At 45.4% G+C, this 12500-nt stretch overlaps 1 long non-coding RNA gene across 1 annotated transcript in view; it reads right to left on the bottom strand.

Moving 5' to 3' along the window:
* The window catches only part of LOC127010459 (uncharacterized), an 80798-nt gene that overhangs the window by 62922 nt on the left and 5376 nt on the right, over nucleotides 1-12500 (bottom strand). Inside the window, exon 2 of the long non-coding RNA XR_007763194.1 lies at nucleotides 8998-9087. This is a non-coding gene — a long non-coding RNA (uncharacterized LOC127010459). The remainder of the gene's footprint in view (nucleotides 1-8997; nucleotides 9088-12500) is intronic.

Here is a 12500-nt window from a genome sequence, read left to right as displayed (position 1 = left end):
CTTATCCACGCGATCAGATTGGCTCCGATGCCCGCCGAGTGCAGTTTCTTAAGGAGTCGCTCGTGCGGTACCTTGTCGAAGGCTTTCTGAAAGTCCAGGTATATAACATCACTGGGGATGTGGGCATCCCAGTTCTTATATATACCTTGGAAGAAGTCTAATAAATTCGTTAGGCAGGAGCGCTTGTTTCTGAAGCCATGCTGGGTGTCGGAGATTATATTATTGTTTTCTAGAAACTTAACAAGTTTATCTCTAATAATGAAAGAAAGATAGGTAGAGATGGGATGGGAGGGAGGGAGGGAGGGAGGGAGAGGTGCGTTGACCGGAGGGAAAGAGAGGGAGATGTGGGGAGGAGGGAGATAGAAAGGGAGGGAAAGAGAGGTGGGTTGGAGGGGTTAAAGAGAGGGAAGGGATGAGGGAGAGAGTCTATACAGCTTGTTATTTTGTTTGTGGTTGATTCGTATTTGAAGGCAGGAAGAGGAGAGAGTGGAGGAGAAGAGAGCAAGGGAAGGAGGAGGAGGAGGAGGAGGAGGAGGAGGAGGAGGAGGAGGAAGAGGAAGAAGAAGACGCGGAGGAGGAGGAGGAGGAGGACGCGAGTTTATAGACAGATATATCAACCTTCAAATAGAGTTAGTGAGCGAGGGAGAGCGAGAGATAGCGAGGAGAAATAACTTGTAATGACACAAAGAGATAAGAAAATCTATTATACCTGTCGAGAGAGAGAGAGAGAGAGAGAGAGAGAGAGAGAGAGAGAGAGAGAGAGAGAGAGAGAGAGAGAGAGAGAGAGAGAGAGAGAGAGAGAGAGAGAGAGAGAGAGAGAGAGAGAGAGAGAGAGAGAGAGAGAGAGAGAGAGAGAGAGAGAGAGAGAGAGAGAGAGAGAGAGAGAGAGAGACATAGACAGACACAGACAGACAGACAGACAGACAGAACAGGTGCTGCCTTACCTGTGTCTATATTAGCAGTCCTCGAGAAAGGTGAGTGATTGCTACCTGTCCGGCCTTTCAGGTAACCTCTCCGCTTACCTGCTCACCAGCTCTTTGTCTCGAAGCGTCCCGACAAATGAAGGAGACGAGGAGAGGAGGAGAGGAAGAAAGAAGAGGAGGAGAAGGAAGGCAGGAAGAACAGAGGAATGGAGAAGGAGTGGGGAGGCAAAGTGAGGCAATGAAAGAGGAGGAATGAACGAAGGAGGAATAGACGAATGAGGAGATGAAGAGGAGATGGAAATAGAAGGAGGAAGAGATGAATGAGGAGATGAAGAGGAGATGATAACAGACGTCTGGGAAATAGACGAATGGGGAGATGAAGAGAAGATGGAAATAGACGAAGAAGGAAGAGACGAAGGAGGAGATGAAGAGGAGATGATAACAGACGTATGGGAAATAAATGAATGAGGAGATGAAGAGGAGATGAAAATAAACGAAGGAGGAAAAGACGAATGAGGAGATGGAAATAGAAGAAGGAAGAGGCGAAGAAGGAGACGAAGAGGAAATAATGAATAAAGATGAAAAGCCGTGATGGAGGAAAGCAGTAAGACCAGAGACGATAAGAAAACGAAAAGGGAAGAAGAGGAAGGAGGAAGGAAAAAAAGGAAGAGATGAAGCGGAGAGATGTTTCATGGAAGGAGGAAAGAAAAAGAGATGGAGGAAAAGCTGAAACGAAAAGAAAGGAGACCAAGAAAAGGGGGAAGAGGGGGAGGGAAAGAGACGGAAAAACGGGTATGTATGTAAAAGACAGAAAAAGAAAGGGAAAGGCAACAGATAAAGGAAAGGAACAGCAGGAATGAAAGACAGGAAGCGGGAAGAAACGTGTGGAAGCCAAACGAAGATGGAATAAGAGAATGAGTAGAGGAGAAATGAAAAATAGGAGAAGAGAAAGAAATGCAAGGAGAGCGGAAAACAAAGATGGAGAAAACGCAAGAAAAAAATGGAGAGGAAAAGAAGAAAAGAAAGACAGGGATAAGGATAGCGACATTTTGATAGCGATTACCAGAGAGAGTGAGAGTTCAGTAGTAGTAGTAGTAGTAGTAGTAGTAGTAGCAGTAGTAGTAGTAGTAGTAGTAGTAGTAGTAGTAGTAGTAGTAGTAGTAGTAGTAATAGCAGTAGTAGTAGTAGTAGTAGTAGTAGTAGTTTGATGATGGAGTGCTGACAGGAAACAGAGAGACAGACACACACAGACAAACGGGCAGGGGCGTGGTGATGGCAGGGGCAGCAGGGGGGCGGATGAGTAATGAGACAGGTGAGGGTGAGCAGGCAGGCAGGTAACGTCACGAGGTAATGAGTGTGAACGTGACGGCGTGACGAACGGTTAGTGGCTGTGTGACTCCCCGCCGTGCCTCATCCTCCCTTCAGCCGTTCATCTCAATCCGTTATGTGTGAACAGTGCCGGAGGAAGAGGAGAAGGAGGAGGAGGAGGAGAGGAAGAAGCAGGAGGAAGTGTAAAATGAGGAGGAGATGAAGTGAAGGAAGAGGAGGAGAAAGAGAATCAGGTGGGAGAGGAGGAGGAGAAGGAAAAGAGAGGAGGGGAAATTACAGGAAGAGGAGAATGTGAAGGAGGAGAAAGAGGAAGAGGAGGAGAAAGAGGAAATGAAGTGAGGCGGTCCTCGTTCAGGTGTAAACAGGTTGCTAATTAAGAATATTTATCAACTATTTTCTTCTCTTAACTATTTGCTTCTCTTACTGACACACACACACACACACACATACATACACACACACACACACACACACACACACACACACACACACACACACACACACACACACACACACACACACACACAAAATCAACTCCCACCCCCAGCCCCCCCACCCCCCACCCCCCACACACACACTTCGGGGATCAAGAGTCATCACACAGATCTGCCTTTTTCATTCTAAGTGGCTTTGTGGGAGACGAGATCAAGCCCGGGACGCGTTTTCCTTATTCATAAAGGGATTAAGAGAGACTTGCAGGCGAGGCAGGGATGATTGGGTCTCGCGTGGAGGATAGGAAGGGCAGGGCGAAGCAGGGGGCAAGGGAGGAAGAGGAGGCTGAGGAGGAGAGAAGACGAGAGAAGAAGGAAAGATTTTAGAGGTAAGGGCAGAGGGAAGAGGGGGAAAGAAACGAAGGGAAGAGAATAGGAAGGCCAAGGCATGGGTACGAGGAAAAGACGGAGAAGAGGAGAGAAGAGAAGAGTTTATAGAAGAGAGGAGCGAAAGGAAACGAATAGAAAGTAGGGAGAAGGATAGGAGAATAGGAAGGAGGAAGAGAATAGAGCAGAGGAGGAGAGTTGCGAAGGACGGGGTAGAAAAGGATGAGAAGAAAATAGGAGAGAGGGGAAGAAAAGAGAATAGGACAACCTGGGCGAAGGGAGGGTTAGGTAGAAAGAGCCTGAGGAGAAGCGAAAAGGAGGAGGAAGAGGCAGAGAAGAGGAAAAGAGGAGGAAGAGGAGAGAAAAGAAGAGGAAGGAAGAGAAGTGGAGCAAAAGGAAGAGAGAGTTAAAGGCATACAGTGGGAAGCAGGCGCAAAGGTGACGAAGGAAAGAAAGGGAGGGGAAGGAAAAAAGGCAGGCAGCTTGAGGGTCGAGGGAGAGAGTGCAAGACAGAGATAGAAGATATACAGAAAAAAACATATAGAGAGAATAAGAATCGTGAAGGAGGATGAGGAGGAGGAGGAGGAGAAGAAGAGGAAAATAGACAGAACAAAAGGTAAAAGACGATGGAAAGACGAGAACAGAGAGAGAGAGAGAGACAGATAAATAGTTTAGATAGAAAGAGAGAAGAAGAAAGATGGTGAAGAATGACGAAGACGAGAAGAAGGACAACAGAAAGAACGGAAACTAAAGGCGAAGGAAAGACAATAACAAAGGAGAGACAAAGATAGATAGATAGACAGATAGATAGAAAGACAGACAAACATAGATAGAGACAGACAGACATTCATAGGTAGAGAGAGAGAGAGAGAGAGAGAGAGAGAGAGAGAGAGAGAGAGAGAGAGAGAGAGAGAGAGAGAGAGAGAGAGAGAGAGAGAGAGAGAGAGAGAGAGAGAGAGAGAGAAAAGTAAGAGAAAAAGTAAGAGAGATAGAGACAGAGACAGAGAATAAGCCAAACATAATAAAAGTACGCACAATATTATACTCGGAAACACCTGGAACACAGTATTAATTAACGCCCCTTTGTCCCTCACAGACGCTCAGGTGTTGAATGTTTTGTGGGACTCAAGACGTATTGGCCACTCCCAGCAGGCCCCGGAGACGAACGAGGTGGGGGGGAGGAATGGGGAGGCGGTGAGCGAGAGGAGGAGAAAGGAGGGGAAATGGGGAGGCGGTGGGTGAAGGGAGAGGAAGGAAGGGGACATAGGGGAGACGGTGGTTGAAGGGAAATAGGGAGGCGAAAGATGAAGGGAGGAAAGAGAAATGGGGAGGCGGGGGACTAGATAAGGGGAAGGGATTAGAAATGTGGAGGTAGTGGGCGAAAGAAGGAATGAAAGGCATGCATGGGGATGACGAGATACCAGGCAAAAAGGAGGAAACATGGAAACATGGAAATGCAGGTAACAGAAAGCCTATTGGCTCATTACGAGGTTGCCCGCTCTGGTGATTTTATCTGCTCAACAGCCACTTAGTGCCCGCAGAGCAGATGAAAGCATGAAATGAAGTGACAGTCGATTCAATTTTTGAAGGAGTTGATGGTATTCGCATTTACTACTTCCGAGGGAAGATTGTTCCAATGGCGGAAAACTGAGAAGATACTCCTGCCAATGTCTGTGCTACATCGATTCGTTTGAATGGGTAAACCATTATTTATAATTTTTGAGTTTGTTTGCAATTCAAAGAACTTTGAGTGATCGACGTTGTTGAACTTTTTTCAGGTACTTGAAGACTTGAATCATATCCCCTCGTAGGCGTCTTTTCTCCAGCATAAAGAGATTAAGTCGCTTGAGTCTTTCCTCGTATGGTTGAGCCCTCAAGGTTGGAATAATTTTCGTGGCTCGTCGTTGAACTCTTTCTAGTAATTCGATGTCCTTTCTGTAGTCAAGAGACCAGAACTGCACCGCATACTCGAGGTGCGGTCTTACCATGGAATTGTACAAGGATAGCATTATATCTGGCGTTTTACATTCTAAGTTCCTCGCTATGAACCCGAGCATAGTGTTGGCTTTGTTATATGCTTTTTTTCAGTGATTCGCGTGTTTCAGGTCACTGCTGATAGTGACTCCAAGGTCCGTTTCCTCCTGCACCGCCTGCAGAGGTTTTCCATGCATGATATATGTGTGGTTACTATTCCTGGACCCAATGTGCATGACTTTGCACTTGTCAACATTGAAGGACATTCGCCACTTTTCAGACCATTCGATGATTTGATTAAGGTCTTTTGGATGATTTCGCAGTCGATCCTTGTGAGGGCCTTTCCACCCACCTTGGTGTCGTCAGCAAATTTCGATTCGGAAGATTTCAATCCTGCTTATAGGTCGTTGATATATATGATAAAGAGGATGGGTCCCAGCACCGACCCCTGAGGCACTCCACCCGTAACTGGAAGCCACTCGGAGGCCTGTCCGTTGAGTAGCACTCGCTGTTTTCTGTCGGTTAGCCAATCTCTTATCCAAGCGATCAGATTAGCCCCAATACCCGCAGATTGTAGTTTCTTAAGGAGTCGTTCGTGTGGTACTTTGTCGAAGACTTTCTGGAGGAGGAGGAGGAGGAGGAGGAGGAGGAGCAGATTAGTTAAGAGAAGAGTCGCAGCAAAGTGTACGGCAGGGCTACTCAACTGTTATGAGGTCCAGTTAGACAAGTTCAAATGTATGCAGAGGTCCGGATGAATACTGCATCTGGCTCCCTGGGTCTCGGAGTAGAAAGAATATAATTAAATAACATGAATGTCCTGGCAATGGATTCTTACAAGTGTATTTCCTCGACTGAGTCTAGAGCCTACAGACAGCCAAGGAAATACACTTGCAAGTATTCATCGCCAGGACTTTCATAATTATTATTTGATTATATTTTCAACTCCAGGAAACTGGGGTCCAGCTGCAACACTCAGAAGGTCCGGATTCGAACCACGGGCCGCCATTTCAGTAGTCCTGGTGTACAGCATCGAAATGTATCATCAGGAGAAATATGGATGATGATTCAAAGGGATAATTCAAAGCGTGCGACTCCACCGAGAAAAACTAAACATGAGGGAGCTTCCTTTGTGCAGGTGGACGTCTACCTGCGCTGGCTCTCACACTAACAAGGAAGGCGAGAGCCACCATTAAGGGTCATATTCTGAAACAAATACTGGACAAGCTTTCGTAGGAGTCTTTGGGAATTTCCAGGGGTAGTTGTATGACCCTTCTGGTAGTTTAACCCTTCTTCTGTACCACGAACATAAAAGCCTTCATTAGAATCCGACTGATCTCCTTTACGGCCTTTGGAAATAGTTGATGTGCGAGGTGGAAGCGTCTGAGAATACCGACTTGAGTCTTCTCAGTATCGCCGGCAAAGAACTAACGGGAATGAAAGCTGATTGGAGACCATTAATAACAGATCCTTTGTCGGGGCAAGACGGAATGCACTTCTAACAGAGAGAAGAGGAAAACGCTGAAGTGCCTTTGTTCTGCGCTGAATAAACAAATACCGGCTGGTGATGAGGATCGTGGAAGTGTTTATATAGAAGCACAGTTTTCTCACTCAATCTCATATTTAGATGCTCTCCCTTCCGGCGCCGTTCCCTCGAGATCACTTCCGAGAATATCCGAACACCAGACCCGTTCTTTCCCTGCGAGCGTTCTGTCGTAGTGAAGCTTGTGGAATCTAATGAAGGCGAGACATTGTTTAGAAACTGGTGTTGTTTTATGTATGAGTAATAACTGGTAACCCTCCCCCCCCCCCGAGCAACACACAGACACAGGACACAAGGACAGCAAACAAGACACAATAATACATACGCAGGGACAGCACATAACACACAGTAACAAGTAGACACGAGGACAGCACATTACACATAGACACAGGGACAGCACATAACACACAGTAACAAGTAGACACGAGGACAGCACATTACACATAGACACAGGGACAGCAAACAAGACACAATAACACATACACAGGGACAGCACATAATACACAGTAACACGTAGACACAGGGACAGCACATAACACACAGTAACACATAGACACAGGGACAGCACATAACACACAGTAACACAGGGACATCACATAACACACAGTAACACATAGACACAGGGACAGCACATAACACACAGTAACACATAGACACAGGGACAGCACATAACACACAGTAACACATAGACACAGGGACAGCACATAACACACAGTAACACAGTAGACATCAACACACAGTAACACATAGACACAGGGACAGCACATAACACACAGTAACACATAGACACAGGGACAGCACATAACACACAGTAACACAGGGACATCACATAACACACAGTAGCACATAGACACAGGGACAGCACATAACACACAGTAACACAGGGACATCACATAACACACAGTAGCACATAGACACAGGGACAGCACATAACACACAGTAGCACATAGACACAGGGACAGCACATAACACACAGTAACACAGGGACATCACATAACACACAGTAGCACATAGACACAGGGACAGCACATAACACACAGTAACACATAGACACGGGGACAGCACATGACACACAGTAACACATAGACACAGGGACAGCACACAACACACAGTAACACATAGACACAGGGACAGCATATAACACACAATAACACATAGACACAGGGACAGCACATAACACACAGTAACACATAAACACAGGGACAGCACATAACACACAGTAACACATAGACACAGGGACAGCACACAACACACAGTAACACATAGACACAGGGACAGCACATAACACACAGTAACACATAGACAAGGGGACAGCACATAACACACAGTAACACATAGACAAGGGGACAGCACATAACACACAGTAACACATAGACACAGAGACAGCACATAACACACAGTAACACATAGACACAGAGACAGCACATAACACAGAGTAACAAATAGACACGGGGACAGCACACAACACACAGTAACACATAGACACAGAGACAGCACATAACACACAGTAACACATAGACACAGAGACAGCACATAACACAGAGTAACACATAGACACGGGGACAGCACATAACACACAGTAACACAGGGACAGCACACAACACACAGTAACACATAGACACAGAGACAGCACGTAACACAGCAACACAAGAACAACACACAGCTACATTGAAACACAGGAAAATCACATAACATAGGAACACAGGGGCAACACTCAACACAAATGAATAGGACACAGTAACACACAGGGAAGCCGCACCGCATAGAAACAGAAGGCAACACAGAAATACACAATTCAACACACCCCAACACAGGGCAGAGCGAAAGATAATTAATGCGACACCTAGCTCTCTCTCTCTCTCTCTCTCTCTCTCTCTCTCTCTCTCTCTCTCTCTCTCTCTCTCGTGTATCAGTTCACAGTATGTATTCCTTCACCCTTTCTCTACATTATTCCTTTCCCTTCGCCTTCTCTCCCCTCTTCCCTCATTCGCACCCTTGTATCGTACCTCTATAATTATTGTTACAGTTCCTATCACTCCTTTATCATCAACAGTTATGTCCCTCTCTCTCAAACACCTGCTCCTCCTACTTCTTCTTCCTCCTCCTCTTCCTCCTTCGTTTACACCTTTCCAGTCTCCCTTCCAGCCATGACCTGTACCCCTCTTCCATCTTCCTCATTCCTTCTCTCCACACAGTTTTGATCGTTTGCCTAAGTCTCTGTTTTTTCCCTTAAATCTCCCCCATATTGATTCTTCCTCTTCCGCTCCACAATCCAGCTTCCTCGCCTCTCGCACCTTCCTGCTTTCAAACTTCTCAGCTCTCTCCCCTTCTTGTACAATCTAGCCTTCTCCTCTTTCACCTTTCCTTCCAGTTTCTTCTCCCTCTTCCTCACAATCGAATATTCAACACTGACCTCTGTCCTGGTGTCTTCACTCTCCACGCCGTTTGCACCCATCCTCTTCACAAGGTCTTGCTTCCTCTCGTTTCTTCTCCTCCTCACTCCCTAAAAAAAATATTAAAAAAATACATCTTTACATGGGCACTCTGCAGGAAGTCAGTTAGTCTACACAGGGTAGCTACAATAAACTTAACAGAAACATCACCATCCACCCTCCCTATCCATGAGTTTATAAAAAAAAAATTTGAAGGTATCTATCTATCCTACTTGCACTCAACACATGACTGCCAAGATTGTTTCCCTCATCCGACACTATTAGTAAACCGGTTTCTTCCTATGTCGTAGCTGAATCTATCTAACTTAAACCCATTACTGCGTTTCCTTCCCGGCTCTCTTACCACCAGAATCTTATTAACATCCTAATTAAATCCCTTCAGCCATTTTTAAACTTTAATCGTCTCCTCGCACTCTTCGCCTCTAGAGAGAATGCAAAATTAAACGTTTAAGCCTGCTCTTATATGGCAAGTTTCTCAATTAGTGGATTATTTTTGTCATTCTCCTCTGCACAGATTATGAAATGCTGATATCCACTCTTCGATAAATTGACCAGTTCATAATCGAGATGAGGTCTAAAATATGCTACATACAGCTTCCTTAAAGATGACTTCCGTGCTTCTGTTATTGACGCTTCTTGGAACGAATCCTATTACCCTTTCGTGCGATTCTTACCCTGAATCCACTGGTTCCTTGGACGGAGATCTGAGCTCACTAATTCCGCAGTGACCTGCTTAGGGGAATATCATTTACAGAGCCATTATTAGAAGGTTATTTCTTCTCACGCTCTGAATACTACACCTCCTGACTGAATTCCATCTACCACTTCCCCTTTCAATCACTAATTACGCAAGGGTTACCTCTTCTTACACTCAGAACACTACACTTCCTGGCATTGAATTACTTCCGACACTTCCCCTTCCAATCAATAATTAAAATTATGCAAGGGGTTATTCTTTCCTAAACTCTACACTTCCTGGCACTGAACTCCATCTGCCACTTCCCCGACCAATCATGCAACCTGTCAAGTTCTCTCTGAAAACACTATCGTCTTCAGCCGTTCCAATTAGGATAACCATCGCAAAATTACACATATCACTACTTCTCCCCGAGTCCAGATAACGTAAACGATAAACAACAGTGGACCAAATACTGAACCCTGAGGAAGTTCACTCGTTAGGCAGCCAGGTTTCATCTTTTCAAGATCTCTACGGGTATGTGGTCACTGAGTAAAGACGCTCGGCTAGGACTTCGAAACTAAACATGTGGTATTCTGAAAAATGCGCTCATCGTAATTTCCACTCAAAATTACCTAATGTAACTTCATCTAAACCTAGCCTAACCTAACCTAACGTAACCTGCCCTATTCAAGACTGGTGCCACATACCAGTAGTAGGGAATACGCAATCGGGTCAAGCGTTTCACCGCTGATTTGCATTGTTTGTCTTCTGGAGGATAAGCTTCGCCCGGAGTCATTTAAGAGCTTTTTAGAATCCTGGCCTTGCTTCCTTCCATCTCGGTCTCCCTTCTTCCTCTCGGCTCATCCCTCCCACGTCACTGCCTTCCTCCCTCTTCCACCTTCACGACATCTCATTGCTTCTGAAATCCTCTCCTCCTCCTCCTCTCTCTGCTCCCCATCTCTGTCCTCCTCCCTGCTTTCTCCTCTTCCCCATGCTCCACCCCCTTTTCATTCTCTCTCTCTCTCTCTCTCACATAATATTGGAGTTTCTTCAAGTCAATAATGTAGTCGTTTCCGTTCCGGGGACGAAGAGTTACTTTTTTTTGTATGAGAGAGAGAGAGAGAGAGAGAGAGAGAGAGAGAGAGAGAGAGAGAGAGAGAGAGAGAGAGAGAGAGAGAGAGAGAGAGAGAGAGAGAGAGAGAGAGAGACGCATTTACTTTTTTCTTTCTCTGTCTCTTTAGAAAGATTTGTGTCAGTCTCCAGAAACGCTCATCAACTCTCTTTATACCTGTCGGAAACTTTTGCTTGCATATATACCTCTGACAACAACAACAATAACGTCACTCCAGCCACAACGACAACAACAACAACAACAACAACAACAACAACAACAACAACAACAACGTCACATCCGCCACAATAACAACAACAAAACAGCAACAATACGATACAAATGTTATGTCGAGCTTTTTTTAATATGTAACAGGTAACGTGTGTGTGTGTGTGTGTGTGTGTGTGTGTGTGTGTGTGTGTTGCTGACGTCGTTGTGTTAGGTGATTCACGATTATTATTGTTGTTGTTTTACTAATTTGTTTCATTAAAGGCAATATATGAAGAGTTTATCTTGATTGATTGTTTTAATTGTTTACTTGTCATTGTTTGTCGTTACGCTGCTGTTTTAGCTAATTTATTTGTCTTTGATTGTCCCCTGTGTTTTGTTTGTTTATTTGCTTGTTTGCTTGCATGCTTACTGCTATTATTGTAACTGACCGTAATTTGAGTCCTCTTTAAGTCTGTCTATCTGTCTATTTGCCTGTCTGTATGTATGTGTGACTGTATGCATATATGATAATTTAGGTATGTATGTATGTATATATGTATGTATGAATGTATGAATATAAGCACGCAAAAAGTACAGAAAAAAGAATGGAAACCAAAGTGGGAAAGGACAAAGGAAATTCAGAAGCCAGGAAAAAGAAGAACCATTTGTCAATCTTCCTCGACGTGTGATCTTGCAACTACTGCCCCGACCTGCCTGTCCTCGTATCTGTCTGTCTGTCTGTCTGTTCGAGCGGGGGAGAGAGAGCCGGGGAAGGGTGGTGGGGGGACAGGCAGGGATGAAGGTCGCTGTCAGATCACGGATGTCAGCACTAAACCCAAGGGAAGGAGAGAGCGAGCAAAAGGCAGCGGTAACTCAAGAAATCCTATTGAATATTGACACCTCCGTCCAAAAGTGAAAGAGACTCAATATTTAGCTCTTTTCTCGGGGCCGGAGACAAGAAGGGACAGCGGGCTAGGGTGAAGGGAAGGGGGGCAGAGTGGGGGGAGGTGGAGAGGGAGGAGACGGTGCGAAGGAAACGAGAGGGAAGTCCGAAAATGGAATTGGGTTTTGCCGAGTTCTTTCATCGTGACTCCATCCACTTTTCTTCCCTCCATCCCTACCTCCATCTTCGCTCACACACTCACTTTTCCCTACCTCCATCCTCCTCCTACCCCTTCTCCTCCTCCACCTTCTTCTTTGATTTACTCTTTACGCATGTTTCCTTTCCTCCCTCTTTTCTTCGCTTCCATCCTCCTCTTCCTCCTCCTCTTCCACCTTCTATGATTTACTCTTTACGCATATTCCTTTCCTCCCTCTTTTCTTCGCTTCCATCCTCCTCTTCCTCCTCCTCCTCCACCTTCTATGATTTACTCTTTACGCATATTCCTTTCCTCCTTTTCTTCGCCTCCATCCTCCTCTTCCTCCTCCTCCTCCACCTTCTATGATTTACTCTTTACGCATAT

Source organism: Eriocheir sinensis, chromosome 43 (assembly GCF_024679095.1).
Source record: "Eriocheir sinensis breed Jianghai 21 chromosome 43, ASM2467909v1, whole genome shotgun sequence".
Classification (NCBI taxonomy): Eukaryota; Metazoa; Arthropoda; class Malacostraca; order Decapoda; family Varunidae; genus Eriocheir; species Eriocheir sinensis.
Note: the sequence above shows the minus strand (reverse complement) of the source record. Positions and strands in the feature narration are given on the sequence as shown.